The 21,345-nt window shown below is 47.0% G+C and overlaps 1 protein-coding gene across 2 annotated transcripts in view; it reads left to right on the forward strand.

The window, feature by feature from the left end:
• CYRIA (CYFIP related Rac1 interactor A) overlaps positions 1-21,345 on the forward strand; it is a 109,534-nt gene that overhangs the window by 35,709 nt on the left and 52,480 nt on the right. For both annotated transcript variants that reach the window (XM_059079011.2, XM_067008084.1), the window contains exon 2: positions 14,468-14,619. The gene's annotated coding sequence lies outside the window, so the exon portion shown is untranslated. The remainder of the gene's footprint in view (positions 1-14,467; positions 14,620-21,345) is intronic.

Genomic DNA, 21,345 nt, shown 5'->3' on the forward strand with positions numbered 1-21,345 from the left:
CCACTTAACACCCAACACAGGCCACTTAACACCCAGCACAGGCCACTTAACACCCAACACAAGCCACTTAACACCCAGCACAGGCCACTTAACACCCAGCACAAGCCACTTAACACCCAACACAAGCCACTTAACACCCAGCACAGGCCACTTAACACCCAGCACAGGGCACTTAACACCCAGCACAGGCCACTTAACACCCAGCGCAGGCCACTTAACACCCAGCGCAGGCCACTTAACACCCAACACAGGCCACTTAACACCCAGCACAGGCCACTTAACACCCAGCACAGGCCACTTAACACCCAACACAGGCCACTTAACACCCAGCACAGGCCACTTAACACCCAGCACAGGGCACTTAACACCCAACTCAAGCCACTTAACACCCAGCACAAGCCACTTAACACCCAGCACAGGGCACTTAACACCCAGCACAGGCCACTTAACACCCAGCACAGGCCACTTAACACCCAACACAGGCCATTTAACACCCAGCACAAGCCACTTAACACCCAGCACAAGCCACTTAACACCCAGCACAAGCCACTTAACACCCAACACAAGCCACTTAACACCCAGCACAGGGCACTTAACACCCAGCACAGGCCACTTAACACCCAGCACAAGCCGATGGCCAGGGGCTGCTGGGAGTTCACAGGTGGTTTGTGGTCCTTGGGTGGTGTTTGCCATGTGAGACCCTCGTGGCTTTGGGGTGCACGAGTGCTGCCGCTATTTGCACGAGGCGCTGGAGCGCACCAGAGTCGTTGGGAACTTGGGCAACAAATCCTTCCAGCCAGCCCGCCTCAGGCCGTGCGCAGTGCAATCTGGCCGTGGTGCCGTTTCTCAGTTCCTTCCAGGCAGCACTGACCTTGAACTTCCATAACAATCACTGACTCTGACAGCCCAGGTCAGTTTTGTCCCACTTATTTGGGGGCCAGTCGTATTTGCTGAAGTTCAGTTAGGTGCCAGGTACTGCACTGGTCCCTTTTAATCTTGGGTGACCCAGATGCCTGAGAGGGAGTGATCGTTCCCATTGTAGAGACGGGGCAGCCAAGGCTCCAAGAACTTACAGTTCACGACTGTTGGGCACGAGGCCCCAGGCTCTTTCCACAGCCCCATCCTCCTACTGACACTTACCAAAGCATCTGATAGCCTAGCTTGCTGTCTGACGTCACAAAAAGCATGGGCGCAGGTAAAGTCCGCCATAGCCTGACACCAGCCTATTTCTGCTGTATCTCTGCTGCCTCTTCCTCCCTCCCCAGCCTCACTGAGCCATTCGCTGCCCTCAGGGAAGCTGACTCGTACGAATTCAACCGTCAGTATTTGTCATTTGTGGAGGGCTTCGAGCCTATTACAATAGCTTGTGCAAATCAGTAAGACGTGGGCCCCTCCTCTTAAGGACCTTTCCATCCACTGGCAGAGAGAACGCGCATGAACATACATAGCTATGGTACTTTAGAAGCAAAGGCTCGTTTGATCTTCAGAGTAGCCCAAAGAGGCTTGCTGGTGCCTATGGCTGTAAGTCTGCATTGAGAGGACTTTGCATCTGAAGCTCAGAGAGAAGTAGCGAGGGACTAAAGGTCACACAGCCCAGCCAAGGCCAAGTTCAGCATATACACCAAGGTTTTCTTGACCCACCGTAAAGCATTCGTGCTACATCAAGGCGTCCAGGCTTGTGTCACCGGTGATGGTCACGCACGCAAACCTGTCAAGTTGTGCCCTTTGCCCTCCAGAGAAGCGACGCTCCTGTAGTTGTGATGGCCCCATCACCCGCGTTCTCTGTTGCCCCCTGACAATCTAGGGCTGCCTGAGCCCAGGCTCAGTCACTGTCTGTCTGCAGGCTGCTTCCTGCTGCATTGTGGGCTTCGCACCCTGGGCCCCTAGCGTGAGAGGCCACATGCTGAGGAAGAAGAAACAGGAGTCAGTTGGGAGACGTATGTTCTAGTCCTGGCTTTTCCACCTACTTGCTGGGTGGCGGTGCCTTACCACCCCCAGGTTTCAGGTGTCCCCCGAATAGCATTCATAATAATAGTAATAATAGTAATAACAATAATAATGACAGCAGTAGTGGGTTGACTAGTGGTCCCCAAAAAGATAAGTCCATGCCCTAACCCCCAACAACCTGTGAATGTGGCCTGATTTGGAAAAAATAAAAGGTCTTCCTCATTACCAGAAACTATCACCGGCAAAAACTTCTATGCAAAACGAGTAAAGAGGCTGGCTGGCTGCGTTATTGCAGGGTCAGAGCCCTGAGCCCCTTCAGGGGTCTCTGGGCTCCCCAGCATGACGAAGCTTCCCTGAGCCGTCAGAAAATCGCAGGCCCAGAAGTCCTGGGATGCCCCCGATTAAATAAATGCAGGAAACACCTCTCCGGAGAGTGGACTAATGCCTGTTGCTTTCTCGTTAGCATTTCACTTTACTTGTATTGATGTGTGAGTTTGATTCAAGATTGATTTCCTGGTTTCAGAAGAACAGCAGATTCTTTCTCCTCTCGACCAGAGATTCTTAAGAAGGCAGATTCTTAAGAAACGAAAAGCAAGCTTTCAGTGCAGCCTCCATCCTCCCCTGGCCTGTGGGATCAAAGGGGAGATCCCTGGCCAGAGGGCTACAGCCCCACACCCTCCGGGGGTTGGGGAGGTGAGTGCCTGCCGGGAATGGAGACAGGCCCCCCGTCCCAGCCGTGCGCCGCCCCCCGAGGAAGCGGGGTCTTGCGTCCTGTCAGTGGACGACAGTTTCTCCAGAGGGCTGGGCAGCTCAGCTCACACTGGTTGCCCGTCCCATTACCTTAGGCCACAGGAGATGGGGGAGCCACCAGGCCCTCGGGTTTGGCGGACTGGCTGATTATCAGAACAGCTGCACATTCACGTTCTGGGCGCACGGGCACAGGACACCCAGCAGTCCTTTCAAAATATATTGCCAAGCTAGTCACACCCTTGCTTCCCGAATCATAGCATGCCCGCTTTATGATCAACTTTCGTAAGGCCTGCCAGCCCAGTGGGCTTAGAAGACTTTCTGGTGAGCAGAGGGTGAGTGAATTGTTGCCAAGGAGTGTTTGGGTGGATTGAAAACAGGGGATCGTTCAGGAGATTTTCCCATCAGCACAGCGAGATGTAAATGAACTAACCCCGGGACTGTAGGATGACCTACATAGCAGAATGACCATGTGTCCTCGTGTGCCTGGGACAGGCCTGGTTTATGCCTTGTCCCAGCTGCATTATTAATAGACCCTTTTCACTCTCAGAAGTACCCAGATTTGGGTGATAAATCACACGGTCACCTTAATTGTATGTAACCATGTATGTGCGCTTAGTACAGTTGGAGAGTGGATAATATATTTAAGTGTAAAGACCTGTACCTATGTGCTTGAACAGCGCAAAAGTTGGCTGTGGGTTCGCGCCATCAGTCATGGGCAGAGCCTGTCACCACTTCACGGCACATGTGGCTTAGAGGTGACACCATGGGCCAAAATGTCAGCAGTTCAAATCCTTCCTCCTAGCCAACTAGCTTTTTGACCTTTAGGGTATTATTTAGCTTATCTCAGCTATAAATTAGGAATGATGTTACGGCCCTCACAGAGTTGATGTTTACTGAGTAACCCATGTAAAGCATCCAGTTCATTTCCTGATGCATGACAGGCTCCCACAAGTGGCGGCTGCCATGGCGACGACGATGGTGACAATGATGACGATGACGTCATGACTATTATTATCGCGGCTCTAGTCTCCCCGTCTGTGAAATGGTGAGGGACGATCCCTGTCCTGTCCTGCTCTGTGGGTCTTCGTGAGGCTGAACTCACCCAGCATTCCCCAGAACCGGCTGGCCCTGGGAGTGTGTGCTCTCACCGTTTGAGGTGGGGACCCTCAGCAGAGTCTCGCTAGCCCCCCGGCCCAGTGGGTCCCACCCTCTGTGACATGGGAGCTGGGTTCCCAAAACATCATCCCTTCCACCCACCCTGATGACTCTCCCATCTTGGGCCCTCCCTCCATCCCCTCCCCGGCCCGCTCCACTTAGCCCTCCCACGAGTGGTGCTGTGTCAGCACCAAGGCCAGGAAGTCATTTACTGGTGCTGGCTGACACCGGGGGGCTGCCACCCAAAAAGGGCTGGGGACCAGAATCCCGGTCCTGCCTGATCAGCACCTTTCAATCAATATTTCCCTCCTGGAGAGTTTCCTCCTTTCCTCTGCCTTTTTGGAATGAAGGTGTTATCTGTTCCTAGTGTCCTTCCTTTATCCCTGTTTCTTTCTACTAATTGACTGTCCTGCATGCCTCTCTCCCTTTCATTCCTTTTTTTCTTTCTTTTTTTTTTTGAATGTAACTGCTTTGAGATGGAGTATTAACCACATAGTGGTTAAGAACAGGAATTGGAGCCAGATTGCAGGAATTCAAATCTTGGCTCTGCCACTCAAAAGCCAGATCCCCTGGGCAAGTGCCTCAGTTTCCTCGTCTGTAAAAGTGGGCAAGAATAACGCCTATCTATCTAGTGTGGCTGCTGAGAGGTTTTCAGGGAGTCACCAGGTGTCCAGCATTAAATGACGCCTGATGCACCACAGGTCCCTAAGGAACAGGAGTCATATTTGTTATCTAAAAACCTACCCGTTTGGGAGAGACCTTCAAGATGGTGGAGGAGTGAGACGCGGAGATCACCTTCCTCCCCACAAATACATCAGAAATACATCTATATGTGGAACAACTCCTACAGAACACCTATTGAGTGCTGGCAGAAGACTTCAGACCTCCCAAAAGATATATATATTTTTTTTTCCTTTTTCTCTTTTTGTGAGTGTGAATGCATATGCTTCTTTGTGTGATTTTGTCTGTATAGCTTTGCTTTTACCGTTTGTCCTAAGGTTCTGTCTGTCCCTTTTTTTTTTTTTAGTATAGTTTTTAGTGCTTGTTATCATTGATGGATTTGTTTTTTGGTTTGGTTGCTCTCTTCTTTCTGTGCTTTTTATTACTTTTAAATTTTTTAATTTTTAATAATTTAAAAAATCTTTTTATTTTAACAACTTTAAAATTTTCTTTTCTTTTCTCTCTCTCTCTCTCTCTTTCTTTCTTTCTTTCTTTCATTTGTTCATTCTTTCTTGTTTGCTCCCTTTTCTTCTGAGCCATGTTGCTGACAGGGTCATGGTGCTCCAGCCGGGTATCAGGCCTGTGCCTCTGAGGTGGGAGAGCCGAGGTTAGGACATTGGTCCACCAGAGACCTCCCGGCCCCATGTAATATCAAACAGCGAAAGCTTTCCCAGAGATCTCCATCTCAATGCTAAGATCCAGCTCCACTCAACGACCAGCAAGCTACAGTGCTGGACACCCCATGCCAAACAACTAGCAAGACAGGAACACAACCCCACCCATTAGCAGAGAGGCTGCCTAAAATCATGATAAGGCCACAGACACCCCGAAACACACCACAGGACGCGGTCCTGCCCACCAGAAAGACAAGATACAGCTTCATCCAACAGAACACAGGCACCAGTCCCCTCCACCAGGAAGCCTACACAACCCACTGAAACAACCTTAGCCACTGGGGGCAGACACCAAAAACAATGGGAACTATGAACCTGCAGCCTGCAAAGAGAAGACCCCAAACAATAAGTTAAGCAAAATGAGAAGACAGAGAAATACACAGCAGATGAAGGAGCAAGGTAAAAACCCACTAGACCAAACAAATGAAGAGGAAATAGGCAGTCTGCCTGAAAAAGAATTCAGAGTAATGATAGTAAAGATGATCCAAAATCTTGGAAATAGAATGGAGAAAATACAAGAAACGTTTAACAAGGACCTAGAAGAAATAAAGAGCAAACAAACAATGATGAACAACACAATAAATGAAATTAAAAGTTCTTTAAAAGGAATCAATAGCTAAAGAACGAATAAGTGACCTGGAAGATAAAATAGTGGAAATAATTACTGCAGAGCAGAATAAAGAAAAGAGAATGAAAAGAAATGAGGACCGTCTTGTAGACCTCTGGAACAACATTAAATGCACCAACATTTGAATTATAAGGGTCCTAGAAGAAGAATAGAAAAAGAAAGGGACTGAGAAAATATTTGAAGAGATTATAGTTGAAAATTTCCCTAATATGGGAAAGGAAATAATCAAGTCCAGAAAGCACAGAGAGTCCCATACAGGATAAATCCAAGGAGAAACACACCAAGACACATATTAATCAGACTATCAAAAATTAAATACAAAGAAAAAATATTAAAAGCAGCAAGGGAAAAAAAAATAACATACAAGGGAATCCCATAATGTTAACAGCTGATCTTTCAGCAGAAATTCTGCAAGACAGAAGGGAGTGGCAGGATATATTTAAAGTGATGAAAGGGAAAAACCTACAACCAAGATTACTTTACCCAGCAAGGATCTCATTCAGATTTGATGGAGAAATTAAAACCTTTACAGACAAGCAAAAGTTAAGAGAATTCAGCACCATGAAACCAGCTTTACAACAGCAGCTACAGGAAACACAAGAGAAGGAAAAGGCCTACAATAACAAACTCAAAACAATTAAGAAAATGGTTACAGGAACATACATATCGATAACTACCTTAAATGTAAATGGATTAAATGCTCCAACCAAAAGTCAGACTGGCTGAATGGATACAAAAAGAAGACCCATAAATATGCTGTCTACAAGAGACCCACTTGAGACCTAGGGACTCATACAGACTGAAAGAGAGGGGATGGAAAAATACATTCCATGCAAATGGAAATCAGAAGAAAGCTGGAGTAGCAATTCTCATATCAGACAAAATAGACTTTAAAATAAAGACTATTAAAGAGACAAAGAAGGACACTACATTATGATCAAGGGATCAATCCAAGAAGAAGATATAACAATTGTAAATATTTATGCACCCAACAGAGGAGCACCTCAATACATAACGCAAATTAACAGCCATAAAAGGGGGACTCGACAGTAACACAATCATAGTAGGGGACTTTAACACCCCACTTTCACCAATGGATAGATCATCCAAAATGAAAGTAAATAAGGAAACTCAGGCTTTAAATGATACATTAAACAAGATGGACTTAATTGACATTTATAGGACATTCCATCCAAAAACAACAGAATACACTTTCTTCTCAAGTGCTCATGGAACATTCTCCAGGAGAGATCATATCTTGGGTCACAAATCAAGCCTTGGTAAATTTAAGAAAATTGAAATTGTATCAAGTATCTGTTCCGACCACGATGCTATGAGACTAGATATGAATTACAGGAAAAAAATCTGTAAAAAATACAAACACATGGAGGCTAAACAATACACTACTAAATAACCAAGAGATCACTGAAGAAATCAAAGGGGAAATCAAAAAATACCTAGAAACAAATGACAATGAAAATACGATGACCCAAAACCTATGGGATGCAGCAAAAGCAGTTCTAAAAGGGAAGTTTATAGCAATACAGTCCTACCTCAAGAAACAAGAAACATCTCAAATAAGCAACCTAACCTTATACCTAAAGCAATTAGAGAAAGAAGAACGAAAAAACCCCAAAGTTAGCAGAAGGAAAGAAATCATAAAGATCAGATCAGAAGTAAATGAAAAAGAAATGAAGGAAATGATAGCAAAGATCAATAAAAGTATAAGGTGGTTTTTTGAGAAGATAAACAAAATTGATAAACCATTAGCCAGACTCAACAAGAAAAAAAGGGAAAAGACTCAAATCAATAGAATTAGAAATGAAAAAGGAGAAGTAGCAACTGACACTGCAGAAATACAAAGGATCATGAGAGATTATTATAAGCATCTATATGCAAATAAAATGGACAACCAGGAAGAAATGGACAAATTCTTAGAAAAGCACAACTTTCAGAGACTGAACCAGGAAGAAATAGAAAATATAAACAAACCAATCACAAGCACTGCAATTGAGACTGTGATTAAAAGTCTTCCACAAACAAAAGCCCAGAACCAGATGCTTTCACAGGCAAATCCTATCAAACATTTAGAGAAGAGCTAACACCTATCCTTCTGAAACTCTTCCAAACTATAGCAGAGGGAGGAACACTCCCAAACTCATTCTATGAGGCCACCATCATCCTGATACCAAAACCAGACAAAGATGTCACAAAGAAAGAAAACTACAGGACAATATCACTGACGAACATAGATGCGAAAATCCTCAACAAAATACTAGCAAACAGAATCCAACAGCACATTAAAAGCATCATACACCATGGTCAAGTGGGTTTATCCCATGAATGCAAGGATTCTTCAATATACACAAATCTATCAATGTGATAAACCATATTAACAAATTGAAGGAGAAAAACCCTATGATCATCTCCAAAGATGCAGAAAAAGCTTTCGACAAAATTCAACACCCATTTATGATAAAAACCCTCCAGAAAGTAGGCATAGAGGGAACTTTCCTCAACATAATAAAGGCCATATATGACAGACCCACAGCCAACATCATTCTCAATGGTGAAAAACTGAAACCATTTCCTCTAAGATCAGGAACAAGACAAGGCTGTCCACTCTCACCACTGTTACTCAACATAGTTTTGGAAGTTTTAGCCACAGCAATCAGAAAAGATAAAGAAATAAAAGGAATCCAAAACAGAAAAGAAGAAGTAAAGCTGTCACTGTTTGCAGATGACATGATACTATACATAGAGAATACTAAAGATGCTACCAGAAAACTACTAGAGCTAATCAATGAAGTTGGTAAAGTAGCAGGATACAAAATTAATGCACAGTAATCTCTTGCATTTCTATACACTAATGATGAAAAATCTGAAAGAGAAATTAAGGAAACACTCCCATTTACCATTGAAACCAAAAGAATAAAATACCTAGGAATAAACCTACCTAAGGAGACAATAGACCTGTATGCAGAAAACTAGAAGATACTGATAAAAGAAATTAAAGATGATACAAACAGATGGAGAGATATACCATGTTCTTGGATGGGAAGAATCAACGTTGTGAAAATGACTATACTACCCAAAGCAATCTACAGATTCAATGCAATCCCTATTAAACTACCAATGGCATTTTTCACAAAACTAGAAGAAAAAATTTCACAATTTATATGGAAACACACAAGACCCCGAATAGCCAAATCAATCTTGAGAAAGAAAAACAGAGCTGGAGGAATCAGGCTACCAGACTTCAGGCTATACTACAAAGCTACAGTAATCAAGACAGTATGGTACTGGCACAAAACCAAATATAGATCAGTGGAACAGGATAGGAAGCCTAGAGATAAACCCATGCACATATGACCACCTTATTTTTGATAAAGGAGGCAAGAATATACAATGGAGAAAAGGCAGCCTCTTCAATAAGTGGTGCTGGGAAAACTGAACAGCTACATGTAAAAGAATGAAATTAGAACACTCCCTGACACCATACACAAAAATAAACTAAAATGGATTAAAGACCTAAATGTAAGGCCAAACACTATAAAACTCTTAGAGGAGAGAACATAGGCAGAACAGTCTATGACATAAATCACAGCAAGATCCTTTTTGACCCACCTCCTAGAGAAATGGAAATTTAAAAAAATAAAATAAACAAATTGGACCTAATGAAACTGAAAAGGTTTTGCACAGCAAAGGAAACCATAAACAAGACCAAAAGACAACCCTCAGAATGGGAGAAAATATTTGCAAGTGAAGCAACTGACAGAGGATTAATCTCCAAAATTTACAAGGAACTCATGCAGCTCAATATCAAAAAAACAGACAACCTAATCCAAAAATGGGCAGAAGACCTAAATAGACAGTTCTCCAAAGAAGATATAGAGATTACCAACAAACACATGAAAGGATGCTCAACGTCACTAATCATTAGAGAAATGCAAATCAAAACTACAATGAGGTATCACCTCACCCCGGTCAGACAGGCGCCATCATCAAAAAATCTAGAAACAATAAATGCTGGAGAGGGTGTGGAGAAAAGGGAACCCTCTTTCCCTGTTGGTGGGAATGTAAAATGATACAGCCACCAATGAGAACAGTATGGAGGTTCCTTAAAAAACTAAAAATAGAACTACCATACGACCCAGCAATCCCACTACTGGACATATACCCTGAGAAAAGCATAATTCAAGAAGATTCATGTACCACAATGTTCATTGCGGCTCTATTTACAATAGCCAGGACATGGAGGCAACCTAAGTGTCCATCGACAGATGAATGGATAAAGAAAATGTGACACATCTATACAATGGAATATTACTCAGCCATAAAAAGAAACGAGATTGAGTTATTTGTAGTGAGGTGGATGGACCTAGAGACTGTCATATAGAGTGAAGTAAGTCAGAAGGAGAAAAACAAATACCGTATGTTAACACAGATATATGGAATCTAAAAAAAGAAAAAAAGATGGTTCTGAAGATCCTTGGGGAAGGACAGGAATAAAGTTGCAGATGTAGAGAATGGACTTGAGGACACGGGGAGGGGGAAGGGTAAGCTGGGACGAAGAGAGAGAGTGGCATGGACATATATACCCTGCCAAATGTAAAATAGATAGCTAGTGGGAAGCAGCCGCATAGCACTGGAAAATCAGCTCGGTGCTTTGTGACCACCTAGAGGGGTGGGATAGGGAGGGTGGGAGGGAGTCGCAAGAGGGAGGAGTTATGGGGATGTATGTATATGTACAGCTGATTCACTTTGTTATGAAGCAGAAACGAACACACCATTGTAAAGCAATTATACTCCAATAAAAATATTCAAAACCAACCAAACAAAAAACCTACCTGTTTGTAATTCTCGCTGGCTAGGGATCCCGGTGCTGGGGAGAGGCCGTAACGAGGTTCCCTGACTCGGGATAGGCTGCGCTGCTGGTTACCTTGGAGCTTGAACAAGCAGGCACCCACCCGGCCTTTAGACTCCCCGTGTCTGCGCAGCCTGGAGGGCAGGGGGGTGGTGTTCCAGGCCCTCCAGTCCCCTCACCATCTGTTTGCATCGCCTTCTCTCAGTTTGCCCCCCGCCCAGTCCTGTCACTTCCAGAACCATGCAAAAGCGGAAGACACACAGCTGCTGTCAGCCCCTCCCATGAATGGGGGCGGGGGGGGGGGGGCGGTAAGGGGAGCACAGGAGGTAGCGAAAAGGTCACAGGTCACTGGAGTGGAGGTCAGCAGATGGCTGTTCTAGCTTTGGTTCTGTTGTGTGACCTGGGAGAAGTCATTTTATGTCTCTAGATTTCAGCTTCCCCATTTTTAAAATGTGCTAATGACCCCATGCTTTGTCCCTCTCTTAAAATGACCAAAGAAGACAAGACACTGAAAGGTTTTGCTGGCTGCCAGGGGTGCCGAAGTGCCACCTCCTGCTGGTCCCAGGTGGTGTCAGTCTCCTTCACGGAGCAGAGGGGCGCTGGCAGCAGCTCTGGTCATTCATAACCACTGGGGACAGAAGCGGACGTGTGGATGTTGCGTGAGGTTGGGCTTCTGGTGGGGACCTAGACAGGGGTTGTAAGTGTCTTTCCCTACTCCATGTCGGTCCTCCCTGAGGGGCCTCTGGCCTGTGAGTGACTCAGGCAGGAAACCACCAGCCATCTCTTCAAAAAGCTTGGGATCCTCTCAAAGATAGGCTTACTTTTTATTGCCCTGTGTTTCTTGGGATGGTGGGGGGAGTAGTTGAGAGAGGCAAGGACAGATCCCTGGAGGGAGCTCCTCCATGGTAGGGTCTTCGTGATTGAATCAGTTAAGAAGGGAGGAGGTAGGGCCTGGTGAGGGCTGGGTTAGGATCCAAAGTATCTAAATGCTGGCCCGTGGACCAGAGCCCGTTGGTGACATAAAACTCTCCAGAAGCTTGGCCCCTGCACCAGGTTGGGACGGTACTTTTTTCTTTTTAGCTTCTCCAGTTGCACGACCAGTTTGGGGAACCACTGGACTGCGTGGAATTGGTATCTGAGGGCTTGCCTGTGAGGGGGCCCTGTGCTCCCTGCCCATCTTCTAGTACCCGTCGGGAATCTGTGGAGTATTATTAGCATTGGTGTTACAGTGTGATTGGATTATCATTAGGCTTGTCTGTTTGTGTGGTTGTTCAACTTACCGGGTGACTGCCAGCCTGCACGATGCCCACTGGGAACTGGGTGGGGAACTTCTGTAGTGTCTGTAATTAAGGAGAGTGGACAAAACGGTCGGGAAAGATTCTGGACGTATCTTATTAGAGTCATGGTCTGGGGGAGACTCAGCGTTCTGCTGGCTTGACGCTCTTAGTTTTGCGGTAGAAGAAAGCGGGATCCTTCCTGGCCCGCTGGGGGAATCAAATCCTCATCAAAAACACTGAAAATGGGTTATAATTTTGAGGGCATTTGAGAAGGCAAGCCGTGGGGCTGGGATAGCGCCCCTGATGCCTGATCACCTCGAAAGCTTTTCTTGTTTCCAGATCCTTCTATGACTCATCTGGCCTCAGCTGCAGCCAAGAGGTCAGAGAGGTGGTCTCACCTGGCGATCCTTCTTTAGAAATTCACCTTCTCCAGTGTCTACACTCAGGTGCCCCTGGGAAACAGCACCTGTGGCAGGCACCCTTCTCCTCGGGCTGTGCTCTGATGGGAATTCACAGGCACACCCCCAAATTCAGAGGAAACAAACTCCTCTCCGCCACTACCACTGTGACCCCGTTTCCCAAAATGCAGGGCTCAGAAATCACTTTCTCGTCAGGCTAAAGTCGCTGTGTTTTCTCTATCATTTCCTTCCCTTCCCCCCAACTTCCTGTTTTCTCTTCCTCTTTCTCCATCCCCGCCCTATCTCTCCAGCCCTGTCCCAGAACAGGAACGAACAGAGGCCGAGCGTTGATCATCACGATTTCCTGACGGGCCCTCTGGTTGCTCAGAGCCAGGGCCGGCCTGGCTTTTCTGGGGCACATGAGCCCTGGCTGGCAGCGTACAGGAAGCCAGGGCCTTTAAAGCCTGCTGTCTGAATGAGAATCTAACGAGAATAACCCTTCACATCCTTGCAACGCTAACAGCTGCCAGAGAACTTTCTCCTGCCTTCTAGCTAACACACTGGAAAGATACGACAACTCCTAGCGTTTTGGCCTAATAGCTCTAGTCCAGTTTAGATGGAGAAAACATCGATTTGGGAGTTAGATATGAGTTCATGCCTGGTTCTGCACCGAATTCTCTTTATGACTCTTCAGGGCATCCCAGTTCTCTCTAGCTCACTTCCCTAACCCTTTGGAAAAATGGAGTTCCTGGTACCTTTAGCAGAATTTTTGAGGACAAATTAGGAAAATGTAAGATTCACCTGATGTGCCTATTAGGTATTATTTGCTTAACAAATGTGAGATCCCTTCTTTGGTTTTGGATTTTCGCCCAGAGGAGTGGCTGTTCAAATGTTCGGTGTTCAGAAAAATCGCATAATGACAAGGTCCTATTGTGTAGGACAGGGAACTATATTCAATATCCTGTAATAAACCATAATGGAAAAGAATCTGAAAAAGAACATATATGTGTGTGTGTGTGTGTGTGTGTGTGTGTGTGTAACTGAATCACTTTGCTGCACACCAGAAAGTAATACAACATTGTAAATCAACTAGACTTTAATAAAAAAAAAAAAGAAAGAAAAATTGCATAATAAATGATACTCATGGCAGGAAAATCCATGTCTGTTCCTGTGTTTTCCTGAAACATGGAGAGAGAGACAGACAGACAGAAAGAGAGAGATAGAGACAGAGACAGAGAGAGAGCAGGAGACCTAGAGGCTGGGTGCATATACATCTATCATTAACATACCAAGTCCACCCACTGCTGTGCCCACAGGTCCCACTATTCCGTAACGGTATTCTTCTAATGAGAAAAAAGGAGAATTCTCCCAACCCCATGCCTGAGGTGGACTGTTTTACTCAGTGAGCTCCCAGGGGTAAAACTACAAAAACAGCAATGTGGAAAGAAGTGCCACCTCTCATTTTAAAAATCTGTTAAATAAAAGAAAAGACTTCTATTCAGGGTCAGTGACCAGTTGTTTGAGAAGTCAGCCCAATCATGTGGCTGCTTTTTTAAAAAATTCCAGAGACCAGAGAGTCAGAGACACATTCTAATCTGGAATCTCATCCCGAGCGGCTAAACCCTTGAATGAAGCTCTTTTCTTCTCTGAGCCTCAGTTTCGCCAACTACAGAAGCATTAGACAAGGTTATTGCATTTCTTCCAGCCCTAGTAATCTGTGATTCTGGGACTCTCTGTGCTCTCCTTAAAAGAATGTATTATGGGGCTTCCCTGGTGGCGCAGTGGTTGAGAATCCGCCTGCCGATGCAGGAGACACGGGTTCGTGCCCTGGTCCGGGAAGATCCCACGTGCCGCGGAGCAACTAAGCCCGTGAGCCATGGCCGCTAGGCCTGCACGTCCGGAGCCTGTGCTCCGCAATGGGAGAGGCCACAACAGTGAGAGGCCCGCATACCGCAAAAAAAAAAAAAAAAAAAAAAAAAGAATGTATTATGATGAGAGGAGAAGAGGAAACGGCCTCTCCTAGTAACGTGACTTGCATTCCCTTTCTGCAGGTTGTCACTCACCAAGGACAGAGAAACCACAGGACTCTCGGGGACCACAGCCCTGATTTAGGGAGCCAGACTTGTCTTGGCCAAACAGCTGCTCATCTGGTTCGTTCTGTCAGCCTGGATTGGTGAATCTGAGCCACAAGGGAGATCTCCAGGTAAGAATCAACTGTCTTTGCTTATAGCCAGCAGCACCGTTGTAGTGCAGAGAATCTGCGATATGTAGGCTTACAGGATACCTGGAAGTACACCAGATCTGTCACCTCTGATTGGAAGCCATGCTTCCTAACACCGCATACCTGTACAAGGGGAAAAAAAAAAAAAAAAAAGGACATAATGAAGAATTGATGTGCATTTCAAAGTAGCTGTAATTTTGAAGTGCTTAAATGTCCCTGGGTTCTATAACTGCTTTCTGAGTGGGAGCTGTTGCTATCTCGAGTCTTTTTAGTGTTTAGGCAGGAAACAGAGTCACTTGGAACTACCTGCAGGGGGAGAGCAGATTAGAGTTGTTGCTGGAGGTCACTTTGTCCCTGCAGAATGCATTTGAGGGCTTCTTTCTGGCCATCCGGATTGAGACCAGCAGGGAGAGAAGTAGCCCACCTGGCATGGAATTTAGGTCCCATGCCGGAAGTCTGGCTGGCATCTCACTTGCTATAACATTTTTAGAGGTAAATGCAGCTGAATTTAGAGGTAAATTCGGCAGTGCGGTGCACCAGCCTCAGATCTCCACTCCCCTTTGCCCTCTTCCCTCACCACCAGCGCGTCGGTTTTCTCCCTCTTTCACCTTCTCCCAGTTATGGGCACTTTTCTTCTTATCTGGAAGGAGAGGGCCACACCCACTTGAACTTCATCATTGAACTTGGACCTGACACGGGCTGACATCCCTCTCCAATGACTCAAGGTCTGCTGATTTCAGCCCCTTGGACCTTGTTGTATTAGCACATCTCCTTTAAGCTGGCCCAGGGCACCCGCACATCCAAGGTCAAGAGTCATGAAGGAAGTGACAGTACACTGAGATGATCTCACACCTGTTACTCTTTCAGCGGTTGCTGCTGTTACCTTCTGCTGTCCTCTCTTAAAGCTCTTCTTTTGCATTTAGATATCCTGATTTTCCCTCAAAACTAAAACCAGAAGCATTTCATAAAGCTGAGAAGGTAAGACCAGGTGATTTATCAGGTATTTTCCAGTTCTGAGTTCCTGGGATTATTTTATCCCAGACTTGGTCCTTATACCAGATTCTCATTCTTGAGGGGAACAGATTTATCTTGTGCTCCCTTCCTTTCTTCCTCTTATGGTTTCTTTCCCCAGAGGGGTCCCTGAGCTGTAGCGTACTTCAGAGGAAGGAGAAGAGCTTTTGAAATCAGACAGACTTGACTTCAAATCTCAGTTCTGCTATTTATTGGTTGAGTGATTTTGCCTAGATCGTTGTAAATTCCTGAGCTTCTGTTTCTCCATCCGTAAGATGGGGACAGTCCTCCCTGTGTGGTAGGCTTGTGGTGAGGCTCAAAGGAGGCGATAATGCATTAGCATAGTTTCTTGCTTATAATGAAACTCAAAAAATGTCAGCTTAATCAGAGGTATTTCAGTACCGCTTTGAGCCCTCATTGGGTTGCATTTGAACCTGTGCCTAAAGTCCAGGGACAGATCTTGTCGACACACACAGTTAAGGAAGGGAAGAGCTGTTAATCTTGATTTCAGAGTTCCTCTTCAGTAGCGGCCCGCCCTCACCTCGCCTTGGCCAGACCGCCCTCTGTGGTTTGGCCATTTGAAGGTTTGACCTATTGCATCCAACTTTAGGTCTCACCACCCTCCCGGCCTGTTGAGTCCATCCTTTGTCCCATCGGATAGTAGCTGAAGACTTACTCACCCCCAGCAGCTTTTTCACTTCAAAGCAGCATACTTCCAAGACCCAAAGGAATATCCTCACAGTTGGAGTCAGCCGATTCGGGAGCAGGTGTCCTGGCCCCTCAGCGAGACGGTTAAGTTTCAAGCACTTGTTCGTCCAGGCCCACAGCACTGGCTTCCTTCCTTGACTGTGGACCGTTAGCTCTTGTGGGGCATTCATGTATCCAGCCATCCGTGCATTCCACAAATATGTATGGAGCATGTCCTACGCAGCAGGGGTATTCTTGGTGTTAGGGATCTGCACAAAACAAAACAAAACAGAAAAACAAACAAAATTCCTGTTCTCTTCAAGCTTGCATTCTAGTGGGATCAGGGGAGTGTCAATAAATAAATAAGCATATATTATACCAGGTGGTATTAAGTGTTACGGAAAAAATTTAAAAAATTTTTTTATGAAAAAAAAATAATGATAATAATAAAGCCAAGTCAGAGTGAGAGGAAGTTGGGGGCACAGGCGCTGCTGTTTTAGGCAGGATACCAGGGAAGGCCCCCCTGATTAGGTGTCATTGGAGCAGGACCCGAACAAAGTGAGGGAGGGAGGCTCGAAGGAAAAAGGGAACAAAGGCTCTCAGGTGGGGATGTTCTTGGGCTTCAAGGAACTGCAGATGGCCCATAGGATTGGAACAGAAGGAACGAGGGACAGTGGAAGGACGTGAGGACAGAGAGGAGTGGCCAGAGGGTGCAGGCCTCATGAGCCACCGTGAAGACCTGGGCGTTTGTGTCTGGTTGGCTTTTCCAGAGAACCCTGTACCCCTCCTCGCTCTTCCCCAGAGAATCTTAAAGGCTTCATCCCCTAAAACATCCTGAAATAGAAATAAAGATGGATGTCCTTGCCCAGTAGAGTATTTGCCATTCACTCCCAAACCCGTGTTGGATATTAGGTCCTGACACTCTGGAGGTAAATGAGACTTGGCCACCCTGTCCTAGGAGCCCGTGGCCCGGCACTGGTTCAAGGCTGCTTGGAGAAGATGCATCGATAAATCCGGTCCGAGTGAGCAGTTGTCCTGATTGGGTCATCGTGGTACCAATTTGCTAGAGTAGGAATTTCCCCTGGGACCTCCCACGGGTCACTGGTACCAGTTCTCTTGGAATTCACCCACCCAGACTATTGCCAAGTCTGGCCTTCTGGGTAGAGGGAGGACCAATCCATTCAGCAAACACGTGAGTGCCTATTCTGTGTCAGCGCCAGTGCTAGACACCGGGGAAAAGGACGCTGAGATTCAGCTCCTGCCCTCAAGTTGTTTATGGTTTCACTAGGAGGCCTGCTAGTGACTAGACAGCACCCCAGTTATCAGTGTTCTGATCAGAGTGGGTGTGAAGGGACCAAGAGGTGGGGCGCTTGAGGTAGTGAGCTCCCCGTCCTTGGAAGCATGTAAGCAGAGTGAGGGGCAGAGCCGGGAAGCTTCCTGGGGACACGCTGTCTCCACTCTGTCCTAGAGATGAGGGGTGGTCTGCTAGGTGAATATCGGGGAGGGTGAGAAAGTTCAGGGAAGGTCTCCAGGTAGAGGGGAAGCATACACGAGGGCTGCCTCTTGGAGGGGCTGTGGCACTGTCACTCGCCGTGGCTGTGCAGGTGAGCTGAGGTGAGTCTGAGAGAGAGGGACTCACTCAGAGACAGAGGCTGAGAGGATTAACCAGGGACCTTGAATGTCGAGCTGAGAGGGTTGAGTCCATTCTGAGGACAGCGGAGAGCTGGTCACAGAGCTTTGAGCAGACGAACGGCCTGATAAAGTTGCAGGTCCTACAAAGCAAAGGGCCGAATGTCATCTGACCCCCTGTTCTCTAAAGTGCATATTTTATATCTACTCCTTGTAATAGTATAAGATAACAGTTTCCTCAGCTGTAAAATGGGTTCATACAGATCAGCCGAATGGGAGGCTGTGAGGGTAGATACATGGCCTTTCCACCCCCAGGGCCCTAGGGAGTGGTAAGTGCTGACAGCACTTCTCATGCATCTTGTTGCACAAATTGCTGGTGAATGGTTAGAACAGGAGCCTTTTTTCTGATGAGAGAAAGTGGCTGGCAACAGTCCATGCTATTCTAGTAGAAATGATGGCATTTAGATCTTGATCTGTTTTTTTCTGGTCAGAAAACAAATACCCATTTCTGGAACCCTCTCTCTGTTGAACACTAAAACAAGAGTGTTCTCTTTAAAAATGTGCACATTCATTAAACAGATAATACCTGAGCCCTCACCATGCCCCAGACACTGTGCCAGGCCTGGAAGCATCAAGACAAATCAAGCCCAGTCAGCCCCTCGAGGAGTTCATAAGCTCGTGACGCAGAGGAAGCAACAGCCATGGGAGCAGGTGGCGGGCAAGAGCCCCGGCATGAACGCAGTGATGTGGGTGCAGAGAGGGAGCCTGCCCTCTGCCCAGGCAAGCCAGGGAAGGCTTCCAACAGGGGCCATGTGAGCTGGGCACTAAAGGATGAGTAGGAGTTGGGGTCTGGGAGAGAGCGCAGAACAACACTCCCATAAACTCAGTTCTCTGTGAGGGTGGTGAGGAGGAAATAGCCAGAGGCACTGTCAGCCACAGAAAATGCCTCAGCTCTGCTTTTAAAAATCCGATCGTCCCCATCCTCCCATCTCGTTCCCAACGTTGACTGAAAATAATCAAATGGACTAATTTGAGTTCATCTCTTCTCTGACGCTATGGAGGTGTTAGTGAGCAGAATAGGATAAGGGTTGGGGGGCCAGAAAAGAAGTAGGAAGAGGAGAAGGAGGAATCCATTTCCATCATCCAGAAACGCCGATTGAACGGCATAGCTGTCTGGCAGCAAAATTCAACTTTACAGAGGCCTGGGTCTGCTTCTTCACAGTGAAAACTGCAAGAGATTTTTAAAACTGTATCTGTCCTTCTACCTTCCTCTTAGAAAAAATATATATAGGTGTATCTACCTGTCTATCTATCTATCTATGTGTGTGTTATGTATATGCACATTCTCACGTGTATATGTGCATGATATATATGTAAGTGCATATATACGTGTATATGCACATTTATATTATATAGAATCTATTCTAACCTAGCACAGCGTCTGGTGCCCGTGACCTCCAGTCACACTTGCTGGTTGGAGATGGACGTGCGGTTTAGGACTGACCTTGCTGACCTGCACACGTCCCCAGATGTGCCAGAGTCTCTAAAGGTCATGGCATTGGACATTCCCAAGCGCAGCAGGAGCGAGTCTCGGTGTCGGCTGCAGACGAGGAGGCTGCAGCTCAGAATGGCAAAGCATCTTGGCCAAGGCCCGCAGCTGTTAGGTGGTCAGGACCGAAACCCTCCTCTAACTGTCCCTCCTCCACTGTCCATGCTATGCGTCACCCTATCTATAAATAGGTGAAGCTTCCAGTGAACCAAGGAGGAGATTCTACAACTAAGACTTGCCCTTGGAAGGCTCCCTCAACTAGGGCTTCAAACTGCAGAACAGGGCGAAGCAGTGGCAACTCACCAGAGGAGTCAGGGATGCACGTGTCCGGATAATCCTCCGTGGATGCCTCCCGTGCTGGCAAGCGCTCTACACCTCGGCCCGCAGGGCAGGGAAAAGGGAGGAAAGAAGGGAGGGAGCAGCGACGGAATGACTGACATCAGGGTTAACCCGGGTTCCAGTCCAGGCCCGGCACTGACTCACCTTTGACCTTGGACACACCCTCCTTTCTCCATCATCGCTAGGAGGGAGTTGGGCTTGATTTCAAGTCCAACTTCCATTTCTGAACTTGTCCCCAAGGAGAGTCCTTGCATCCTGCTGACTCCCCGCGTAGTGCCGGGGGACCCCAGTGTAGGACTCGAATCCTCATGATCACCACCGGGAAACTCTCGAAGGTGAGAAACCAAGGCCCTCACCTCCTCATGGACGGCCGGGCCTCCACCAGCCCTGGAAACAGAACAGCTGAGCCAGTACAGAGTAAAAGGATGGCTCGGCTGTACCTCATCCTCCCAGCCTTCTGCTGGGAGCCCCCGGTGTAGCAGCTGCTCTTGTTCAGTCCCCTCTTCCAGCCCTCCGGCCTCCTTGCAGCTCTGTCTTCCAACCCAGAGAAGGGTTGGAAAAGAGGAGAATCAGCTCGGAGTGCCGGGCCTCGCCCTGATGGCAAGCTTCCTTTCTCTCTTGGGGACTTGTAAGCTGCCAGTCCGGAAGTAAGTCCCCGGAGGGGAGACTGCAGCTGACCTGGAAAGCAGGAAGGAAGCCAGGGGTCGAAGCACGCTGCAAACTGGTAGAGAGAAGAGTCCTGCAGAATCATTCATGTGATCGCAGGCTTGGCCGTCAGTGCCCCGCAGGACCCCTCACGCCCCACGCGTCAGTTCTTTCTGCCCTGACTCTGCTGCTAGCCAAGGGAGTAGGGCAGTGGCGATCTACCAGTTTTCCTCAGTTACCATAATGTGGATACAAGGAGCTGGACATGTGATGATATTTGCAAAGGCCCATGTCCCTAGTTTTAAGGGAGGCCACATGGCACGGCGTACGTCAGAGTGGGCTTTGGGTGAGATTTGCTTTCACTGGGGTTGTCGTGAGATGCTGTGTCCCGCCGTGGTTAGTCGCACAGACTGCAGCTGGGCAGCCCGGGCTGCTACCCTCTCCTGCCACTTCCAGCTGGTGAGCTCGGGCTGACCGGACATCTCATCCAGCTTTGTCCTCGTGTGCAGAACGAGAGCCCACGGGACCTGCCACACGAGGCTGCTCTGATCAGGGATGTGATTCTATGCACGTAAGGGTGCAGAGTGGTACCTGGCCCATAGTCAGGGCTCAGTGAGTGTTCGCCGATTTTATTTTGATCTAAAGCCTCTAGAATTGAATATTCTATTCCATCTCTGGGCTGTGCCGTGGGTTCAATCGTTTACCGGCTGTTTATGAAGCATCTCTTGGGGGCAGAACTCGTCCTAGATGATGGCGTTTCAAAGCCGGAGTCAGCAACATGGTAAACACAGTGCGACATCACTCCTTCTTTGCCATGGGGACAAGTGAAGCCTTGTGGGAGACCAGAG

The sequence above is a fragment of the Kogia breviceps genome, chromosome 11 (assembly GCF_026419965.1).
Source record: "Kogia breviceps isolate mKogBre1 chromosome 11, mKogBre1 haplotype 1, whole genome shotgun sequence".
In the NCBI taxonomy this organism is placed as follows: Eukaryota; Metazoa; Chordata; class Mammalia; order Artiodactyla; family Physeteridae; genus Kogia; species Kogia breviceps.